The sequence below is a fragment of the Phoca vitulina genome, unplaced genomic scaffold (genome assembly GCF_004348235.1).
Source record: "Phoca vitulina isolate PV1807 unplaced genomic scaffold, GSC_HSeal_1.0 scaffold12, whole genome shotgun sequence".
Taxonomy (NCBI): domain Eukaryota; kingdom Metazoa; phylum Chordata; class Mammalia; order Carnivora; family Phocidae; genus Phoca; species Phoca vitulina.
This window is the reverse complement of record NW_022589715.1, coordinates 36,063,671-36,084,984: the sequence shown is the minus strand read 5'-3', so window position 1 is coordinate 36,084,984 and position 21,314 is coordinate 36,063,671. Positions and strand designations below refer to the sequence as shown.

Here is a 21,314-nt window from a genome sequence, read left to right as displayed (position 1 = left end):
TGGAAACAAGTGGATAGTTACTGTTAGTTACTCTCCCCAAATGCTGGTATTTTCCAAAGGTGATTCAGTGTAATTGGTGAAATGATCTTTAAGTCCACTTCTAAATGGCAAGGTATGATGTTCCAGTTAATAAACACCCATAAGGAGGCTTTACTGTAATTCTTGGATATCTTTGTGTTTTGTTTTGTTTTTGTTTTTGTTTTCTATTAAGAGGCATCAAAGGCATTAAAAAATATCTTTCCAAGCATTGTATGTATTGCTACTAATTCGTGTTTTCATCATTTTGCTAATCCTGCTGTTGAGAAATTTGTTTTGATTACTATTTTTTAAATGTCCCTTAATGTCTCTGTGTGCTTCATGGACATTTTCCCCTCCTTTTTGTCTCAATGAAACCTTTCTTTCTTATATTTACTGCACAAGCATTGAGAGAAAAAAGGGTGTTTTAAAAAATTATCTTAAATTGCTCTCATTTTTTTTTTTTATTAAGATTTTATTTATTTATTTGAGAGAGAGAGAGAATGAGAGACAGAGAGCATGAGAGGGAGGAGGGTCAGAGGGAGAAGCAGACTCCCTGCCAAGCAGGGAGCCCGATGTGGGACTCGATCCCGGGACTCCAGGATCATGACCTGAGCCGAAGGCAGTCGCTTAACCAACTGAGCCACCCAGGCACCCGCTCTCATTTTTTTAAACAGATATTTTCAATTTGGTGTTTTGAGTCTCAGGTGAAGAGTGTAAGAGAGACTGTAGAAAACATTACTTGGGAGGAAAGTTCCTATTTTGGTTCCACAGATTGAAAATCAGATTTTTCCAGGATTTTTACAGCATATGGAAATTGACATCCCTTGAAATTTGGAGACACCAAAATAGAAAGTAAGGCCAGATTTATTTTCACTTTTAGTAATCTGGCTCTATTACCTTGAATAAACTAGTCTTTAGAGAACCATTTTTTCTCATTCTAAGAGTTTACTAAACTCAGTATAGAAAATATGGAAAATTTAAAAATATGTAAATAAGAAAATAAAATATAACGAGTAATTCCACAACCCAGATATAATTACTGTTGATGTTTTAATATATTTCTTCCGGGTTTTTTTTTTCAGTGCTTCTCAAATCAATATATTTTTTTTAAAAATCAGGCCATGATTTGTTTATATGCTTGCATTTTGGTTTTTCTTTTACCATTACATTATGAGCATTTGTAGAAAGAATAAACTGAATAAAACTCATTAAATATTCAATAATACATTAAAAGGCTATATGTTATTCTTTATATGGACATTATATGATTAATTTTGCTGTTCTATTACCATTAGGTAGGGATAAAATTTGTATTATTATTATTAATAATTCTTGAATGAATATTACCATAAACAAATTATTTTCATTTCTAATTGTTTCCTTGGAATCATCAAATACTTTTTACATTCCTCCTATCAATTTGGATTTTTTTTCTATATCCAAGGTATTAACCTTTATTGAGGCAAGTTTTTATTTTTTTTTATTATTATTTTTTTTTTAATAAAGTTCTTTTTTTTTTTTTTTTAAAGATTTTATTTATTTTTTTATTTGAGAGAGAGAGTGAGAGAGAGAGAGAGCACAAGAGGGGGGAGCGGGAGAGGGAGAAGCAGACTCCCTGCTGAGCAGGGAGCCCGATGCGGGACTCGATCCCGGGACTCCAGGATCATGACCTGAGCCGAAGGCAGTCGCTTAACCAACTGAGCCACCCAGGCGCCCGAGGCAAGTTTTTAGTTAGAATGTTAGAAACATTTGTTTCATTTAGTTAGAAACATTAATTAGAATATTTTTCAAAATTTTCTTAGCTATTTTTCATTCAATAAATATTTATGGAGTTCCTCCTCTGGGCTAGGGATGCTAGGCAAGATGGATATATTCTCTGTTCTCACCAGACACGCAGCATAAGTCTAGAGAAGGTCTTATACTTCTTTTTAAACTGAACTCTAAAATCACTTTGGCAAGTTAAAAAAAAAAAAAGCAGAGATTTTAATTGTAATAACACTAAGCCCATGAAATAGAGAGGAATTGACATTCTTACTAAATTTAGTCTTCTATATCTGAGACACAAAAGGTCTATTTATGTATTCTTTTATGATTTTCAGTGAAAATCTGTGTTTTTCCAGAGTGCTTTTTTTTTTTTTTGTAAATTTCTCTCTGGGGAGAACTTCATGGTTTTGTTATACTTTGAAAAACATTTTTTTTTCCTATCCTGTTACTGTATATATAGAAGAAAATGATTTATTTTTATATATTTAGTTTATATTTGGCCATTTTCTGGAACTTTTTTCAGTTCCTATATGAGACAGACATAGTTTGAAGTACATCTTTGGCACCACCAATTGTGTAAAGTTGACGAATTATGCAAGTCTTGGTCTTGGTCTCTCAGTGTGTGAACAGGACCATAAACTGGCCTTATGGAGTTATTAACAGCTAATGAGCTACATATTAAAGAATTTAGCACAGTGCCTGGCACATAATAAGCATTCAATAAATCATAGATTGTTATTATCATTTCCTTAAATTCTTTAAATCATTTACTTATTTATTTCAGTTTAGCCTGATGTCTCCCACTACAATTAACAGATTTTTCTTTGTTAACTTAGATACTGTATTACTCAGAGCATAAAATTATATTGTTGTTATTATTATAACTACATGACAGATTTTACTTACTATATTTTGATTCTTTTTGGTTCCATATGTTTTAATTTTAATTTTTCTGTGTCTAATATGATAGTTGTGACCCCAGCTTTCTTTTTATTGTGTGTGATATTGACAAATACCCTTTTCTTTTTAATCTTTGTCCTTTGTGTTAGCTGTGTTTTCCATTAGCAGCAATGTCCAACAAAATGATTTATCCTATCTCAAATATTTTGTTTGCTTTTAAAAATAGTTGTACATACTAATATTTTGTGTTATAATTGATCTTTGATATTATTTCTCATATTTGAAACAGTTTTTATGCTTTTTGTTTCTTTTGTTTTCCCTGTTGCTTTATAGATTGTTTCTTTTTCTTCCTTCTTCCAGTTCCCTCATTCCTTCCTTCTTTCTGTTTGCTTTTTTCTCCCTACAGGTATTTATAAGGTATACATTTGTTTCTAACACTAATAACTACCTTTATATTAAAATAAAACCTTTTAGGCCTGTATCTCTCTAATTACCAGCATAGAGAGAAAGCTGCTTTTGATTAACCACAATGAAAGATGAGGAAATTGCCTCCTTTACTACTTTCTTTTCTTTAAATCAATTCCCAGTTTGTGTTAATATCAACTGGGTGTTAGATCTGAATAATAAGTGTTAAATAATGATTTTTTAAATATTGTGCTTCTTCTCTCACAAGAACCATTTCTAAAACCATTCATCTTAGTTATTACATTTAAAAAACTTTAGATTTAGTGTTCTATTTATCACCATTTATTTTATATTAATACTTTGTTATTTTCATTTTTAAAATTTTTCTATATTCTCTCCTAGCTTAAATATATATTTTGAGTATTTTTTAAAGGTATATGGGTCATATACTTTCTGAGCCCTTGTGTATCTGAGAGTATCTTTTTATTACCTTTGTAAATGTACCACAAATTTTTTGTATATAGAATTCTTGGGTCACAAACTTTTCCCCACAAAATTGTGTAGACATTTCTCATGTCACTCAGTATTTAATGAAGCCCAACAGGAGTGTAAAACATGCTTTACTCTTTGTTTACTTCTTTGTAAATAATTTATATATTTTTTCAGATACAAATAGAATATTGTTATATTTTTTATACTCCCCCCTCCCTTTTCTTACATTAGTCCTTAGGAGGGCTCTCTATTCTTCTATAGCCTTTGTCTCATGACTCGTTTTTTTATTGTCCTTTTTCTCTATGCTCTGGAAATGTACCTTGTATTGGCTTCAGTGTTAGTGAACAAATTTTCTTTGTACAGTTTGTGCATTGCTTCTTTAATGCAGATTCACTTATAACAATTCTGGATCCCTTTCAATCTTTTCTTAATTCATTCAACTTCTTTATTACCTACACATGCAACTCTTTTCAAACCAGTCTGTTTCTGGATCATTTTACTAATCATCTCTTGCTTTTGAGGGTACGTTTTCTTAAATCTTATTGAGAACAATAAGGAGATGGGTTATTTTTTCCCTTTACTTAAAGAAAAGCCTTTTTGTGTGTATGCTTTTTCTCTGTTTCTTCTGTTCTATTGTCCTCTGATTTTATGTTGGAGAATCTTTTGCTAAACTGTTTTTGTTGGTTTGCTTATCCCGGAATGGATATAATCTATTTATCCAGGTATAATCTATCCAGGCCAGGCTTGTAAATGTACATGCTGGGTAGGTAGAATCATCTTAGAACACCTCACTGTTTTCCTTGTTATTAGAATTCCTCTCAAATCTTAAGCTGATGGTCAAATATTCATTGTCAAGCAATCATCTATCTTGTGACATCCTTTGAACAGGGGAGAAATTTTCTGTTCTGTTTTGATCCCCTTAATTTGAATATTTTTAAGCATTATTCAGATTTTCTCATTCCGGAAGTAATACATAAAATCTCTAATGCCCAAGTAGCATCTCTTCCACAGTTCTTCTTAATTCGCTTTTGTCTCAGATTCAGTGTGTTACTGCCCATTCTACCTTTTATATGGTGCCTTACTAAAATTGAGGTCAATAAAAGAACATAGAAAAGGAGGGACTGACAGGGGTTGGGGATTGGTTGGCACAGTGAAGATGGGCTAGCTCTGGTTATCTCATAAAGCAGCTTCTACTCAGTTCCTGTTTTTATGACCAGCAGAGCCACCATGTTGCTAGAAAAAGGTACACAGTGGAGGTGACTAGAAATCCCCAACTTTCATTTCCTCTAACCTCCTTGTCTTATTTCAGGGCTCTGTCCACTCTTTGATTACATGAAATTTCTCCTGGAATATTTCACTTTATTTATTAGTATATCAAGTTTCCACTGCTATGGCAAATTATCCCTTTTGACCCTTGTGTTCAAGTGTATGAAGAGAAGAATGCATTAGATGCCCCGAGGAACCCCAATCCTAACACAGAGCGTGGTATGATCCATTAAGAGAAGTGCCCCCAGAAGCTGAAGGTAAAACAGTGAGCAGCAAATATACCTTCTATATAAAGTAGTTAATAGAGGATCAGAACTAAGGCTTTTCTGAGGATCCAAAGGTGGTGGCCTCACCATCATTCATTTGAGAATATTGGATACAAATATTGTGTTCACATTAGAGAATCAAGAGGACTTATCATGACAATGGATGAGAGGACTATGTAGAAGGGAATTGGCAGGGACTGTTAAGAAGCTGAAGATCTGGGAGTTTGGGTCAGCTGATGATATTTAGAAGATATTTGCAATTCTGTTTGTTAACCTGTAATTCTGTTTATTCCCTAAATTAAATAATCTGTTCTTTGAGGTCTCAGCTGTGTGTTGAGAATAGCATTTCAGGAAAACAGTCTTTAGACTCTCAAGCTTTGAGCATCCCCAGGGAGCCATTTTTAAAGATACCTCTCATTCATGCATGCAGCTTTTGAATTCACATTCTTGTCCCTGTTCAGAATAGAGCAGCTGCTTCTGCAACTGCAAGAGACTTTCTGACTTAGATTGAGGTCTGTCACTGTCATTTTATGGCAGACTGAATATAGTGTTGGTTGTCAGTTTCAGAAAGAATTAAATACTACCTGCTATTGTACATCTTTAGTCTAGGGCTCCTTTTCCAAGAACAATTGGGGCCCCTGCTCTGAATCTCCCTTCTTTTATTTCTTGGACTTGGTAGAAATCCAAAGGTACTTTAATGTCTTCCAGCCTTGAGATGGCCACACTTAAATGGGGGGAAACATGAAGGTAAATCTAAAACCAGGATGAATATTTGGGGAGTGGTGTATAAATAAGGGTTGGTAACCAGAACCAAAGAGCCAAGGGGTACATCATCTCATTTTACCTGTCTTCACACGGGTGGCTTCCTGGAACTCAGGAGTTGATTTATGGTTGAAGGACATCAAAGGCTAGAAGGACTGCTCAGTATTCACCTAGAAAGCTCAGCCCAGAGAGCAAGATGGGTGGCCCAGGACACTTAAGAAGAGAAATCTGGTCAAGATAGGCTGTCTCAGGCTGTGACAGCCTATTAAATCCTATGGAAAATAAGACTTACAGATGAATCCTTTTGTAAGTTCTGTATTTAGCAGAAACACTTTGCTTTGCAGTCAATAACCTTATGATTAAAATAAGGTCTTTGTTCACTAAGAAAGCTGGCTGAACACTATCGTTCCAAATGCCCTCCTATTTATTCTGAATTAGCTTGTTCACACTTTAATGGATAAAAATTTCCATTTTAGGTTTTTATATATGATTATGCATTGCAGTTAAAGCCTCTTTTTTTGGAAAGGTTTTACAATGTGATTTTATTTGTTTGCTAGTAAAATTTATTACCATAATACTTTTACCATCCTCATTTAATCTTCAGACTTCTCTTTAAAAAAAGTCAATTCACCATTATGTTAGCTACTTACACTGAAGTGTGTGTGTGTGAGGGGGTCCAGTTTCACAGTGTATACATTCTTATTGGCTTTGTCTTGAATATTTTATTCTGAGGACAGTGAAATCAGGTTTTACAGAAATAAATCATTTAGCCGTATTAAGATTTAAAAGGGTTATAAATGGTTTATTTTCAGCCATTATTGTGAAAAGAGAAAAAGGGGAAAAAAAACACCCCACACTATCATTTAAACATGTCAATTCTTCAAAATAGTGCAGAGGCAAAGCTTCTTTTTATCATTTTGGAACAACAAGTTTGGGTGAATAAGTTATATTTGGTTTATTTCCTTTTGAGCTTTTCTCTCAGTCACTTTTAATAGGAATATACATTTATGAAACCATAATTTATTTTTAGGGCATATGTCAAGAAATAAATACCTCTTGAATATGTTTAATAAATGTAAAAGAAATATTCCTTTTATATAGATTTTTATATGTAGATTTCATATATAGATTTCTCTGAATTTATTTATTTATTTTAAAGTTTAATAAATTTCTGTGGAGTCCAAGAATAAAGTATATAGTCCATTTCCACTTTTTTATAACACCTTATATTAAGATCTATTTAGTTATTGGTGCTCTTGTCTAGGGAAATATCTTCATTCACATATGTAGGTGAATTTCTTTAACATTCACTGCATGACAATTTAAACCCTACAGTTGTCATTGAACTTTATGTTGGTGAAATGTTCTCACAGAACTCAAGTGTTTCTAAGAAACCCTACCTCACAATGAGATAAAGATGATCTAGCAAAAATGGGCCCATTACTATGGAGTCTTCGGTCACTATTTTTTAGGACAATTTAAATTAATGTAAACTTGTAATTTTTAGATTTTTTTTCCTGAAGTGATAGATCAATCTGATTATGTCATAGAGTTGTCCTTAAGAAGAGAAGGAATAGTATTTTAACTAATGCTCAATCTCTGGGCACAGTGCCTTTTTTTATCCAGTAAAAGTCACCTTTAAGTTCTTAATAGATGCTGAATTTTTATTTTCATGGTTGTTAATACACAGCAGGTATTTTAAATATAAGTTTATATGGTTGTGCTTGAAGATACTGTTAATATAAAAGGTACTATAAAAATAAAATCAAATTCTATATAGTACTTTTCATTCATACACACACACACACACACACACACACAAATCATCAGTACAAATTCATATTCCTCTAAAAATATTTGTAAATGTTACTCCAAATACACATTTGGTAAATTCATTATTGAATCTTTATATAAAATTCATCTTCTATAAGCTATTCAGAATCTTTAGAATTCTTCAACATGTCTTAATAATTGTGTTTGAGCAATGTTTTACATTTATAGGAGTTTTAAAAAGGCAGGTGCAATGTGACATATCAGAAGAAGCAAATTAAACTCTTGTAAAGCACAGCTGGAATGCTAAAAATGTGTATTTGTAATTTAAATATGTGACACCATCACACTGTAAAATCAGTTCATAATTAGAAAACATCTGTTTTTTCCAATATGATGCCTAATAGTATATTTAAATAATTTAGAATGCAATAAGAAAAAAAATCAAGGAACGATAAGTGATTCATGGACATTTATTTCCTTTTGTTTTAATGCCCTATAGGAGATTTTGGAGTAACCTATCATATTGAAGCTACTTTTTGGATAGAGCATAATCATCAATAATGAAATGCATATGCCAAACATATGTGCTGTTGTGACCTTATTGTGTTAGTCAAATAAATAAATAATAAATAAATAAATAAATAAATAAATAAATAAAACCAGGTTGTGTAGGTTGTGTGGTGTTAAGAAGGATTTACACACCGTTATTTCTCTCTCACCCCCCTTTTTTTGTTTGTTTTAATCAAAAGACGTTGAAACAAATAGAAGTTGATTATTTTAACAGGAAATTTATGTGAATGTATTGCAAATAAAGGGAAGCTGTTGAGTTGTATGAATTCTGGAAATATACTTGAACCAAGTAAAATATTGAGTTAAAACTTAACAGGATCAATTCGAGTTTAGCTAATAAAGTTTGAACAAAACCACAATTTCTCAAATGAAGTTAACATGGTAGATTAGCCACACATCTGTCATCAGTGTTCACATAGGAAGGTATTTATATAAGTGTGATGAAAACTCAAATGGGTATTTTTATTCTAACTGAAGTATGCACGCTGAATAGTCTCTTGGTTTATTGGCAGTAAATTGTGTAACTTTTTTTTTTTTTAAACCACAGTCCAAGTATTTGTTTCAGATATGGACAAACCAAATGTGTTTTGGAAGGTTCTGTTTTTGATATTACCAGCCTATGTCTGGAAAGATTTTCTGCAAATCCAAAAAAATAGAAAAATTAAAAAAAAAAATAAAAATAAAGCATTTGCAGCAGCTAAGAAACTGAATAAAAGCAGTTAGTAATACAGGTCAAGAGTACTTCTTAAGCTCAGTCACCAAGCTGTGGTGAGTAAATTAAATGCAGCAAGGCCTGCCTGACAATGAACTTCGCTGTTGGAAGGGGTGTATTAAAATGCACAGACTTACCTTTTTATTTTAAATGCAGTTTTATCACTTTAATTCTTGGGTGGGGGATGGGGGCGAAGACTCACTTTTTTGCTGGGTTAGAGTACACAAAGTTAATCTGCTACTATTTATATTCATCTACTTTGAATCGCCTTTTATCCACCTTTGCTGCTGCAGCCCACCACTCGCCATTCATCAGTTTATACATTGTGCGCCAGGGCAAATAATGACAGAATATCTAGCTAAAGAAGGGGTACTTAATCAGCAATCAAGATTCAATTTGTTTTAATTTTAGCAGGTGTTTGTGAGGTACATTGATGGGAGAGATAATATGTGCTGCTTTCATTAGCTCTCTTGTTTTTGTGCTTGAACATTTAAGAGCCAGATGTTCGGAGGTGAGCTGATCAGAATATTAAGTCTCCAGAGGTTGGTTTCCATAGTGTTTTACATTCCTTTCTTTATCTCCCTCGATTCACCCTGAGCTCTGAGGTGCAAGTGCTTGCAATGACAGACTCTATCTCAGCGTCCTGTTCAACTAAGGCTTTAAATTAGTGGCTAATTCTCGGTATAAAATACTTTAGTTTAATAATCTGTCATTAATTCTTGGACTCTGGGTCATCCTCTTTTCTCATTCAAAACTCTTTCCACTGATAATCTATTTCAGAAATTATTTGTGTAGCAGCTGGTATTTCATCAGGATATTTTCCTGAAGCAAAAACAAGAGAATCACATAAGCTGCAAAGGTAATGACCCCATCATCTTGTTAAATCCATACCCAAACTTGATCAGTGCTCTGTCATCAACTAGTCAAAACATGACAGTGACGACAGCATCATGGCCTGAACAACAATAACAGGGCCATTCGAAATTGGTAGCTTTGCTGGCTTTGAAAGTTATTACCTCTTGCAAGGAAGTGTGAATATTCTTACATGAAATTATTTTATAATGTAATATAAGATTACTGTGTTACAGTTTGCAATAAACCATTAATAGGACTTGGAGAAGATCTAATCAGTAGTTAGGCTTTGTTTTACAATTTTAACTCAATTGTAACTGAATTTAGCTTTTATTTAATAGCTTTGCTACATTGCATTTTGATAAGCTGCACATCTTTTTTTCCTTCTTTTTCTTTTGGTTTTCCTGTATGTTAGGGACACAAATTCCCTTTCTGCTGAAAAACAAACCTACCAATAAGGAGTTAATTGAATTGGCATTGGCAAGAAGATGTTTTCTCCCACTATTAATTGTTCTCTGTTTACTTTGATGTTCAAGGATTGTACTGTTTTATAAGCATATTTTCTTAATTGTGTCACCTTGTACCATAAGTATGTCAGAGGGGAAACATTTGCAAGTGATTAGATACGGACCTATGTGTCACCAAATGTATGAGGTACATACCCTTATAGGATATAATTGTGATCTTTTAATATGCAGCCATTGACCCAGACTTGTTATTATCTATTATAGTTTATAATAATGTATCTCTTTATGATTAAATGATGATGCCCGGCAGAACACTATGATTAGCATTTCAGTTATTTATAGATTATGTCAGAGCAGTAATAAACATAAAATGCTGTTAATGTGTGGCTAATGAAATCTGGACATGAACAAGTTTATGAATTGATATAATTCATTTGAGTGTTCTAACTGAGCTGCTGGTTCTTGTCATAATTCAAAAGCTTAGCAGGGTTCACCGATTAGGTGGTAGACTAATTTGCTACAAAAAGTCAATGGGTTTTCATCGTCTTGGGCCATCATACCCAGCATGGCTGATTGCATAAGGACTATACAAAGTAATTCTCATAAATATGTTTATTAAGCTTAATATGTTTTGTAAGGATAGGACAGAATCAACTATTACACAACATATGTAGAACAGAAATCACAGTGTTAATTAGATAGCCAAAAAGATATGTACAGCAAAATCATGAAAGGCTGGAGAATTATTTGATTATTAAGGGAGGAAAAAACCAGGGTGATTCAGGAGCAAATGCTGATGAAGACTGCAAAATGAGGGTGCCTTTTGTCGCCCCTTGAGATGCTCATCAAGTACACATTAAATTCCATTTGACTAGTGATGACTGGAAGGTGCAAGTTGCATTTCTCAGGCTGTTAGTACAAACTTCACTTCTGTAGCTCAATTCAAGTCTCCAAGGAAAGATAATCAGTTTGTGCTTTGTTCTAATGATCTTAATATATTTATTAGAAAGGTCTGTTTTTAAGTCTGAATCTGAAACTATGATTTCTTCTCAGGAAACAAAATCCAAAAACATCTCTGAGGTTCTTAGAGATCAATCTTTTGGCTAGACAAAGAACACTCACTCTTAACTCTCAGGCAGCAGTGGCTGGGTCCTAGACATGCCACACTTGCATAGAACACCACTACGGAGCCATATCTGATGCATTAAAATAAAGTCAGGTTTGAATGTCATAATGTAAGGAGAAACAATACATTGATTTTCCTGCTTCAATTTGTATGTAAAACATTTGGTTACTTCATTGTGTTAGTCTATCTAATTTAGGCACTGCTTCCATAACCAAATCTTTCTTTTTACTAATTCATCAAGGATCTATAGAAGACAGAACTAGGAAAAAGGAAAAGATGATTCAAGGTGGCAGATTTTGAATAATAAAAATAATAAAAAATAAATAAAACAACCAGCACTATCCACAAGAGCAGCTTTCCAGCAGTAATGATCAATGCTTTTTGGACATTAAGTAAGCCCATGATGTGGGCTATCCCTGGGGATAGCCAAGTTGAGGCTGGATAATCAGATGGATGATGAGACTGGATCAACATTTCCCAAAGAGTGTTCCATGGAATATCAGTACCTTAAGGTGCTCTATTTTTAAAAAAAAATGTTTGGTTTCTGCTCAGGTTATGATCTCGTGGGTCGTGGGATCAAGCCCCATGTCAGGCTCCATGCTCAGCAGGGAGTCTGCTAGAGGATTCTCTCCCTTTGCCCCTCACCCCACACATGCTCTCTCTCTATAAATAAATAAATAAATAAATAAATAAATAAATAAAAAGTTTTCAGATTATTATGGTAAACACTATCTACTCCACTCTGTGGTACCTATTCTAACTGATTTAAAATTAATATGTTATTTAATCCATGCAACAGGGAAGAAATAGTTTAGAGATATAGTAAATGTTAAAAAATTTTGGACTGAATATAACCATTAATTACAATTTTCTGGAAGGCTCTTTATTGCTGGGATTAGAGCAGTTTTAATGTAAGCCACAGCTTCTGTATGTTTAATATGGTTGATTTTGTTGCTTGTCCTGTAGCTGTGGCATAAGAGTGAGTTTTTGCTTTTGTTTCTTTTAAAAGAGGAACTGGGAAAATAACCAGGAGAATGGAATCTTTTGCTCCTTGTTGACAGTTTTTTCCCCCTAAGGCTATTTTGTCCTCAAAAGTGGACATTTACCCCAAAATCTTTTTGGGCAGGATTCATAGGCCCTCTCCAAGCACTATGGGTGGAGGGCTCCTTGGGGTAAAATTTTTATCACTGCCTCTGAGAATATTTCTCAGGTTTGTATTCTTTTTTTTTCTTTTAAGTTTTTATTTAAATTCCAGTTAGTTAACATACAGTACAATATTAGTTTCAGGTGTATGTTTAGTGATTCAACACTTCCATACAACACTCAGCGCTCATCACAGCTACACTCCTTAATCCCCATCACCTATTTAACCCATCTCCCACCCACCTCCCCTCTGATAACCATCAGTTTTTTCTGTATAGTTAAGAGTCTGTTTCTTGGTTTGTCTCTCTTTTTTCACTATGCTCATTTGTTTTGTTTCTTAAATTCCACATGTGAGTGAAATCATATGGTATTTGTCTTTCTTTGACTTATTTTACCTAGCATAATCCTCTCTAGCTCCATCCAGGTTGTTGCAAATAGCAAGATTTCATTCTTTTTTATGGTTGAATAATATTCCATTGTATATATATACCACCTCTTCTTTATCCATTCATCAGTAGATGGACCCTTGGGCTGTTTCCATTGTTTGGCTATTGTAGATAATGCTGCTATAAACACTGGAGTGCATGTATCCCTTTGAATTAGTATTTTTGTATTCTTTGGGTAAATACCTAGTACTGTGATTGCTGAATCATAGGGTAGTTCTATTTTTAATTTTTTGAGGAAACTTCATACTGTTTTGCAGAGTGGCTGCCCCAGTTTGCATTCCCACCAATAGTGCACGATGGCTCAACTTTCCTCACATCCTCACCAATACCTGTTGTTTCTTGTGTTGTTGATTTTAACCATTCTGACAGGTGTGAGGTGATATCTCAGTGTAGTTTTGATTTCTGTTTCCCTGGTGATGAGTGATGGTGAGCATCTTTTCATGTGTCTGTTGGCCATTTGTTTTCTTTTGAAAAATATCGATTCATGTCTCCTGCCCATTTTAATTGGATTATTCATTTTTGGTGTATTGAGCTTGATAAGTTCTTTATAGATTTTGGATACTAACCCTTTATCAGATATGTCATTTGCAAATACTTTCTCCCATTCCATAGCTTGCCATGTATTCTTATCCTGTAACATTGTATACCTACCTCTACTTCTTGACTAGTCATGTATTGGAAGTGTGTTTATCTATTTATAAATATTGCTTGAATTTGTCAAAATCAGGGTCTGTGTCTTATTCTGCTTTATATGTGCTCCAGTGCCTAGCAAAAATGCCTAGTTAGGGTAATCTACATAATAAGCTTGGAAAGAAAGCAAGACCACAGGGGGAGCATTTAGCCAAGATGGTGTCCTTGGAATTGTGATTCCTAATCTTTAGAGTCTGACAGCATAAAATTCCCTGAAGCTTTAAAAAAATATGAGGCTAAACCCCACTTTCAGAGAGTCAGTTCATTTCAACTGGATAAGGCTTACAAGCTTGTATTTGGAAAATAAACAAAAAGAAGGAGCATAAAACAACAACCTCCCCAGTGAATTGAGTACCCTATTTTAGGCCCGGGAGGCATCAAACATTAACTTTAAGATTGAGAAGTGTAGTCCTGAGAAATATATGGAAACTTAAGGGGAACTGGGACTCACCCAGAATTGAGGTTATGCTTCTATTCAACTGTAAATGGAAGATCTTTCTAATCCCTTAAAAAAGAGGTGATCGATAGAGAAATACACCTGGGAAGGATGTATATATATATATACATATGTAAGTATATGGTATATGTATATGTATGTGTGTAATATATATATGTATAATATATACAGTGTTTATATATAAATGTATCTTTGTTTACTGCTTGATAAAACTATACAAGTTTTACCCATAGTGTTTTGTTATGTTAAATTAATAGAGCCAAAAACGGGAAATTCCCTAGTGCCAAACTATAGAATTCTATAGGACATCAAAAGTAGTAGTGGAGGTTCTTGATCTATTTATAATATTTCCAAGAACATAATTGAAATTTTAGATTCACCTGTGATAAGGGTGCATAGGCTGACTTAAAATGACAAGTTTCTTGCTTTTGAATTTAATGAAATAAACTTATGTGGTACCTCTGATTTGCTCATGATGTTCTACACTGAAGAAAGAAATATCTATCTATCTATATATATGGTAACTGTCTTCTTACCTGACTCAGTTGGGACTGGTAGTTGTTCAAATTATTGGAAAAGTTGATAAAATCAAGAGTCATAAAAATAATACCTATATATAGGACAAATTTTAACTTAAAACTTTGAAAATGGGTCCAATGATTGAGATTCCATATAGTCTTTCTTGCAAAAAGTATGCCAATGATCTAGTCTTTATGATTTTCAATTCCAATTTCTTTAAAGTAGAATGAAAAATTATAGATACTTCTGAAAAAATTTGAAAGCAGAATCCTTCATTTTTTTAGATGACTTTTTCAGTCCATGGTGGCTTTCCCCAAACCTAGTACTACAACCTTTGTGTGTGTGTGTGTGTGTGTGTGTGTGTGTGTGTGTGTGTGTGGTGGGGGGGGTAGCTCAACTTTGTCTATTTATCCAAAGCATTGAATGTAGTTTTATAGACACAGTAATTCTTTATTTTGCTCTCATGTCTCATTAGCTTGTGGGTGATTAAGAGAGCTTTTACCTGTACAATGTGTGCATGTGTGTATGCATGTATTTGATTTACAAAATATCTAAAATTATCATGGTTTAATATAACTTGTTTAGTTGATAGAATCTTTGGAAAAAGACAAACAAACAAACAAACAAAACACCAGGAGTCAATAGGTCCTCTTTGGCAAAAAAAAAAAAAAATTAAAGTTAAAATTATTTTTTTAATGAATCCCTTGATTTCAGAGTCCCAGCTTAAAGAAACATGTTCTAAGGTTAAGTGGAATTGCTGACCAGCAGGTTATGATCTAGTTGTATTTATGAGGATAAACTCAGCTCCAGCATTCAAATTCCTGGTTAGAGAGAAAGTCCTAATGCAGATAATTTTATAGGAAAGGTCTTTCTCCAGTTGGGATAGGCAGAAATTCAGGTCCCACAAAATTGTGTCTCAGTGAATGCTCCCTTTTAGCAGCATTTTGCATTTACAGAATAAAATGCTTCCAACTTTTTATCAAGTTCTTCATAAAACTCTTTTTTTTTCTCATAGCATCTGTTAGAAAGGTACTGATGTCCTTTACTAAGGGTTTTTTTTTTTTTTTTAATTGAAAGTCTTTTCTGTATCCCAGAAACAACTCATGAAAATATTTCAATTCTGTACTTTTTTGATTGAGAAACATCTATTTGCCATAAGTAGGACCAAACACTGAGGTCTCGATGGGCCGTGAGTCTCCCCACTTCTTGTAGTTCAGGGATTTTTAACTACAAACCTAGCAGTTAGGGATGTAACACCTAAGAGAATGTTAGTTAACAACTATTCACATTCCTTTTCATTTCCCAGCCTCTGTCCTTTTAGGTGTCTATATGTGACTAATTCTTATTGATGGGATGTAAGTAGAAGTGATATGTCACCTCTAGTCCAAGGCAGTTAAAAGTGGGTGGGCCTTGTACATCCTTCCTCTATGTCTTGCTCCCTGCCTGTCTCCTTCCTTTTCCTTTCCCCCTCTCTCCCTCCCTTGCTCTCTCCATTTGTGTATTAGAAGTGAAGGAAATTAGGTGGATGATTGTAAGATAGAAGTGGCCCAAGTTCCTGAGTTGCCCAGGAGAGAATTGTCCAAATCACAAAAAGGGAGCGGGGTTAAGCCACTGAAATTTATTTGTTACCATAGCATATATTAGCCTGTTCTGAATGATACAGTGGTTCACTGTAGCATAAAGTTTATTAAAGGAACCGGAAGAATTTCAGTTGATTATGTTCTCACTTATAACACATTTCTATACAATACTACTAACTGTAGTGATAAATCAGATCCAGCAAAACAGTTATGAATAGCTATCTATTTTTGCATCTGCAAAGACTTAGTATACAGATAATCAAAGAAGACATTTAAAATGGACCACTTATAATAGGGCCAACAAACAGCAGCAGTGGCCCTGACCTCCTCCTCCCCTTCTCCTGAGTCCTGATGTTTATTAGGTACTTACTAGCTTCCGGGTGTTTTCTAAGAGCTTTACTTGGAAAATCTAAATTAATCCTCACAATAACCCAGTGAGGTAAGTAGTATTATTTTCCTTATTTTACAGATCAGGAAAGTGAAGCCCAAGAGGTACACTGCCCGAGGTCACATTGCTGGTAAGTGAGAGGATGAGATATGAAACCCAGAGAGTCTGCTGCCAGAGCCTGTGTGCTTAACCCCTACATTATATTACATAAGCCAGTTTCTTAAATGATACAAGTGTGGATTTGTAGATTTATAAGCACAGTGCTGGGCATGGAGCCAATACTCCAAAAATACATTGGTTAATTTCTTGGTGCAGGGCTTCCAGAAGCCAACTCTTTTTGGTAAGGAGAAGTGTCGTGAGCAATACTGCCTCATTCAGAGCTACTGAAGCACCTCTGTTTTCAGCTCATCATTTGGCCTTATCTTCCTCTTTCCAAAATTCTGGTGGTCCAAATATTCAGAGCTCCTTTGGGAGAGGATGGTTATGCATAGATTGGATTTGAAGTGCCCTCTACCACAGAAAAGGGCTCAGCTTATGACATACAAATTATCTTAAAATACCTCATGCCCATCTCCAAAGCTTCAGTGTATTCCTTTGCACTGTTTGCAAGATTCTCCTGATCTAACCTTATTTTCTACTATCCTTGGATCACAGACTCTGTAAAACAATGGAGTTGAGGGCGCCTGGGTGGCTCAGTTGGTTAAGCGACTGCCTTCGGCTCAGGTCATGATCCTGGAGTCCCGGGATCGAGTCCCACATCGGGCTCCCTGCTCAGCAGGGGGTCTGCTTCTCCCTCTGCCCTCTTCCCTCTCGTGCTCTCTGTCTCTCATTCTCTCTCTCTCAAATAAATAAATAAAATCTTAAAAAAAAAAAAAACAAAGGAGTTGATATAAATGATGTCTAGGATGCTTTACTTTGCCAGCCAAGCAGATCATCTAACTGTTTCTACCATCTATATTTCTTATTCCTCCTACTATTCCTTTTTCATGTAGTGAAGAGTGTTCAAACATTGGGTCAGACAGACCTGGATTTGAATACAAGCTATATCACTTAGTAGAGGTTTGTCCCTGGGAAACTTACGACTAATCTCTGTAAATCTCTCCCAGTACCGTATCTCTCAACTATGAAATGAGTATAATCACATTGACTTAGTACAGCTTGGCCCATAATTGGTTCTCAGTGAACCTTCACCTTTTAGTTTCTGTCTGTCTGTACACGTATCATTTTTCAAAGCCTAACTTTTGCTCCATCTCCTCCTTGAAGCCTTCTCTGATGAATTCAACCCACACTGTATATTATGCCTCAAATTGCTTTTGCAGTTACTTTCCTGTGCTCCACAAATGATCCTTCATTATACTTGGCATCTGAGCTGACATCCATAATCAAATCTCATTTAGTCTTTCTTCTTTGTCTTGATTATCCAACTAGTATGCAGGTTGAGGGTAAGGAGGCTTTTTTGCCTGCATTTCCCATAGAGCTGGGCACCTAAAAGACAGCCAGTACACACTTCTTTTAATTGTCAACCCATTTACCTTTGCTATAAACCAGCAGGAGAAGGGAACAACTCAATTTAATGATTGCTTAATTCATTTTTGTAAGACACTGTATATGGAGATATGGGGAGCACCCAAGTAAGGAAAAAGTTGTGATACAGAAAAAAATGAGTGCAAGATGCTATAATGCAACTTGAGAAATAGAAACACGGAGCATCCAAAAATTGGAAAAAAATACATCTGGTTTGGAAAATTAGAAAGGATGAATGACATGGTTTCCATTACAATGGGCACTGTCTGTTACATTTTATCTATCTCTAGTCCAGCTGCTTCATCATCAAATGCCACTGAAAAACTGTACAAATTCATCAGGAAACAGAGGGGTATGCCGCAGCTGTGAGTGCATTAGCAAGGCATTCCTTCTGTCCCACTTGTTACCCAGTACTTACTCTAATGGTCCTTAATGACACGGGTGGGATTCCCTTCACCCAACTTATTTCTTTAAAAGTAAATCTCATAACATGAGGATATTTATATATAAATTTGGAAGTACATGTGTTTTAATTTTTAAAAAGCTAACGGATGTGTAGAGTGGGAAAGTAAAGAATACACTTATAAAAAATCATCTGTGATCATTCCAGGGCCTGTGCAGAGTCATTTAACATTGTTCCCTCCACGTGGCTCTGGCTCAACACATGACTCAATGAGCATTTGCTCCCTTATCTCCCGCATCAGCCTCTGTTCAGTTACCTTTCAGTATCATTCACACTACACACATTCTTTTACCATGGAACATAAATCTTTTTCCTGTCTCAACAAAAAAGTGCTGGGTGTAATCATACACCACCAGCTTTAGCCATATTTTGCTGATCCTTTCATTCTGTCCCCCCCCTTTTTTTTAATTTTAAACTTCTAGGGATTAAATTAGTTTTTGCCATATTGTTCCCACGAATCATTTTGCCTTCCCTTTGAAGATAAACCATACCTTCTTCCTTTTCTTTATTGAGTTAAGGGGAAAAAAGATTTGAAAACGTTCATAATTAAACTTGCTTCAATAAAGTAATCTATCATGAATCACTCTAACAAATTTGACATCTGTAATAAAACTTCACTTTTACACATACCCCTTTATGCCAACCCAGATCTTTTAATATTCTTAGGAAGGGAACCAAAATAATCATAGACTCTTTGCCAGTACAATTAGCATAAATGCCCTGAATAATTGGAAAACATCCACACCTTAAGCTTCCCTATGGTCTACTTTGTCTTAGCATTTTGAACCTTTTTTTGGTGGGGGGAAATAAGCCAGTATGTTACCTTTTTCTTGATCCTAATGTGAAATTCTTTTTCTGCATATCTAAATACATATCTGACTCAACCCCTTAGCAGCCTTACCCACTTCTTTATCTCCTTCCCCATTCACTAGCTTCCCCACTCTGTAAAGTTAAAAAGAATTATGAGTGTAAGCCAAGAGAATGCTGGGCTCGGAAGTGTGTGATTTGAAGATCTTGATGATAAGCACGGAGAATTACAACTACCCTCTTTAACTAGAATGTCATGTGTTTTCCTCAACACCCACAAAATCCCACAGGCAACTTAGAGGAACAGTATTTTGTCTGTGTCTGTATCTTACTGTTGCAGTATGTTGTAATGGAGCAAGCATTAGAGAACTAATTCAGAGTCTGGATAGCAGGGGTTGTTAGGAGACAGATTATCTGAAGTACAGGTGAGCTAAACTTTAACAATTTTCAGGATACTTGGACTATAGGAAGCCTTTGTACAAATAAATATAAGTGTTACTTTACATAATAGGTGGTTATTATATAGAATGCAGTACCCAAAATAAAGGAAGAATAGCTTCGCCAGTTTGATACCACTTGAAGGCCACTACTCATTCTGTAAAATAGCTCCCTGTCCTCCCTTCCCCAAATTTATTGTGAGAGAGAGGATACTGACAGTGGTTAAGTCTTGAAGTTTGTATTTTCTATTCTCAGTTAGTTATTAAAAGATTTGCTAATAATTCTTGTCCCATTTATTCTCTTTATGGAATGTTCTGTAGAGTAAAAATAGGTATTTAATTTTTCGTAAGAATCTTTGAATTCATAGGCAAAACATTTTTAAGATTCCTCTAAAATTAAGATGGCTTTAAACTCTGTCATGGCTATATAATACCAATTTGGGGGGTCTATAAGCACAGTTAGCCCAGGTGCAATTTAGAGTTCGGGTTCTTCAATAAACATGGGTGATACTCTGATTTTTCCTTCTTGCTTCAGTGTGTAATGGAAATGGTCGGCAACTGTGCACCAAGCACACTGCTAGATGCTTAGGGGCATGGAAAATGATTGGAAGATATAACTCCTCCCCATAAGAGTTTCCAGTCTATTTAGAGAGAAGACTCAGAGCATGTGTGAATGATGATCCTTCTATAGATCATACATCTAAACAGAATTAGGAGGTGGGGGGGGAGGGGAGAACATTGTGGTTCGAAATATTCAAAAAGATATTCTGGAGGAGGTAGAATGTGAAGCAGGTCTAGGAGGAAGGGCAGGGAGGCAACACTGGGCGGCAGGGTAGGAGGAGCAGATGGGTGGAGCGGGTCTGTGAGCAGCGTAAGGAGGAGCCTGTAGCATGGGTTACCAAGAATGAGGGAATGGTGACAAGAGCCCTGCACTAAAAGCTAGAGGAAGTATGAAATACTTAATGTTTCTAACATTCTGCTTCATCTATAAAATGGAATAATTATACCTATTTTGCATATCTTACAGAGGAGTTGATGGCTCAAAAAATAATATTTGTGAAAGTGCCTTATAAGTTGTAAATCCAAGTGTTACTTGTGACTGTGTATGTGGGGGCATTTGGAGAGAAGCAGAAGAGGAGGCCTAACAAGGCTGCTGCTAGTGGAAAGGAGGTTAGACTTGCTTCAGGAGATAGAACTAGCCATAGGAAAAATTATGCAGTTCAATTAAATTTTAAAAATATTTCCTGATATTGTAATAAGTGATAATGATGGGGATTCAATGATGTAGAAGACAAACATAGGCTCTGCCCTCCCTGATCTTTTGATCCTCTTCTCCCGAGAACCCTGTCCTTGTGCCAAACCTACAGAATCTCATCATGACCACAGTATTACCCTTTTCAAAAATATTGTCTTAATTACGGCCTCTTGAAGACTTACACGTTATTGGGGGAAAAAATGACTAAATGTTAAGTCACATAAAAATGCCA

At 35.0% G+C, this 21,314-nt stretch overlaps 1 long non-coding RNA gene across 3 annotated transcripts in view; it reads left to right on the top strand.

The window, feature by feature from the left end:
- The window catches only part of LOC116636279, a 491,383-nt gene that overhangs the window by 265,183 nt on the left and 204,886 nt on the right, over positions 1 to 21,314 (top strand). For 2 of the 3 annotated variants that reach the window (XR_004300308.1, XR_004300309.1), the window contains one exon: positions 16,678 to 16,726. The exons of the other annotated variant lie outside the window; for it this stretch is intronic. This is a non-coding gene — a long non-coding RNA (uncharacterized LOC116636279). The remainder of the gene's footprint in view (positions 1 to 16,677; positions 16,727 to 21,314) is intronic. 3 annotated transcript variants of the gene reach the window in all.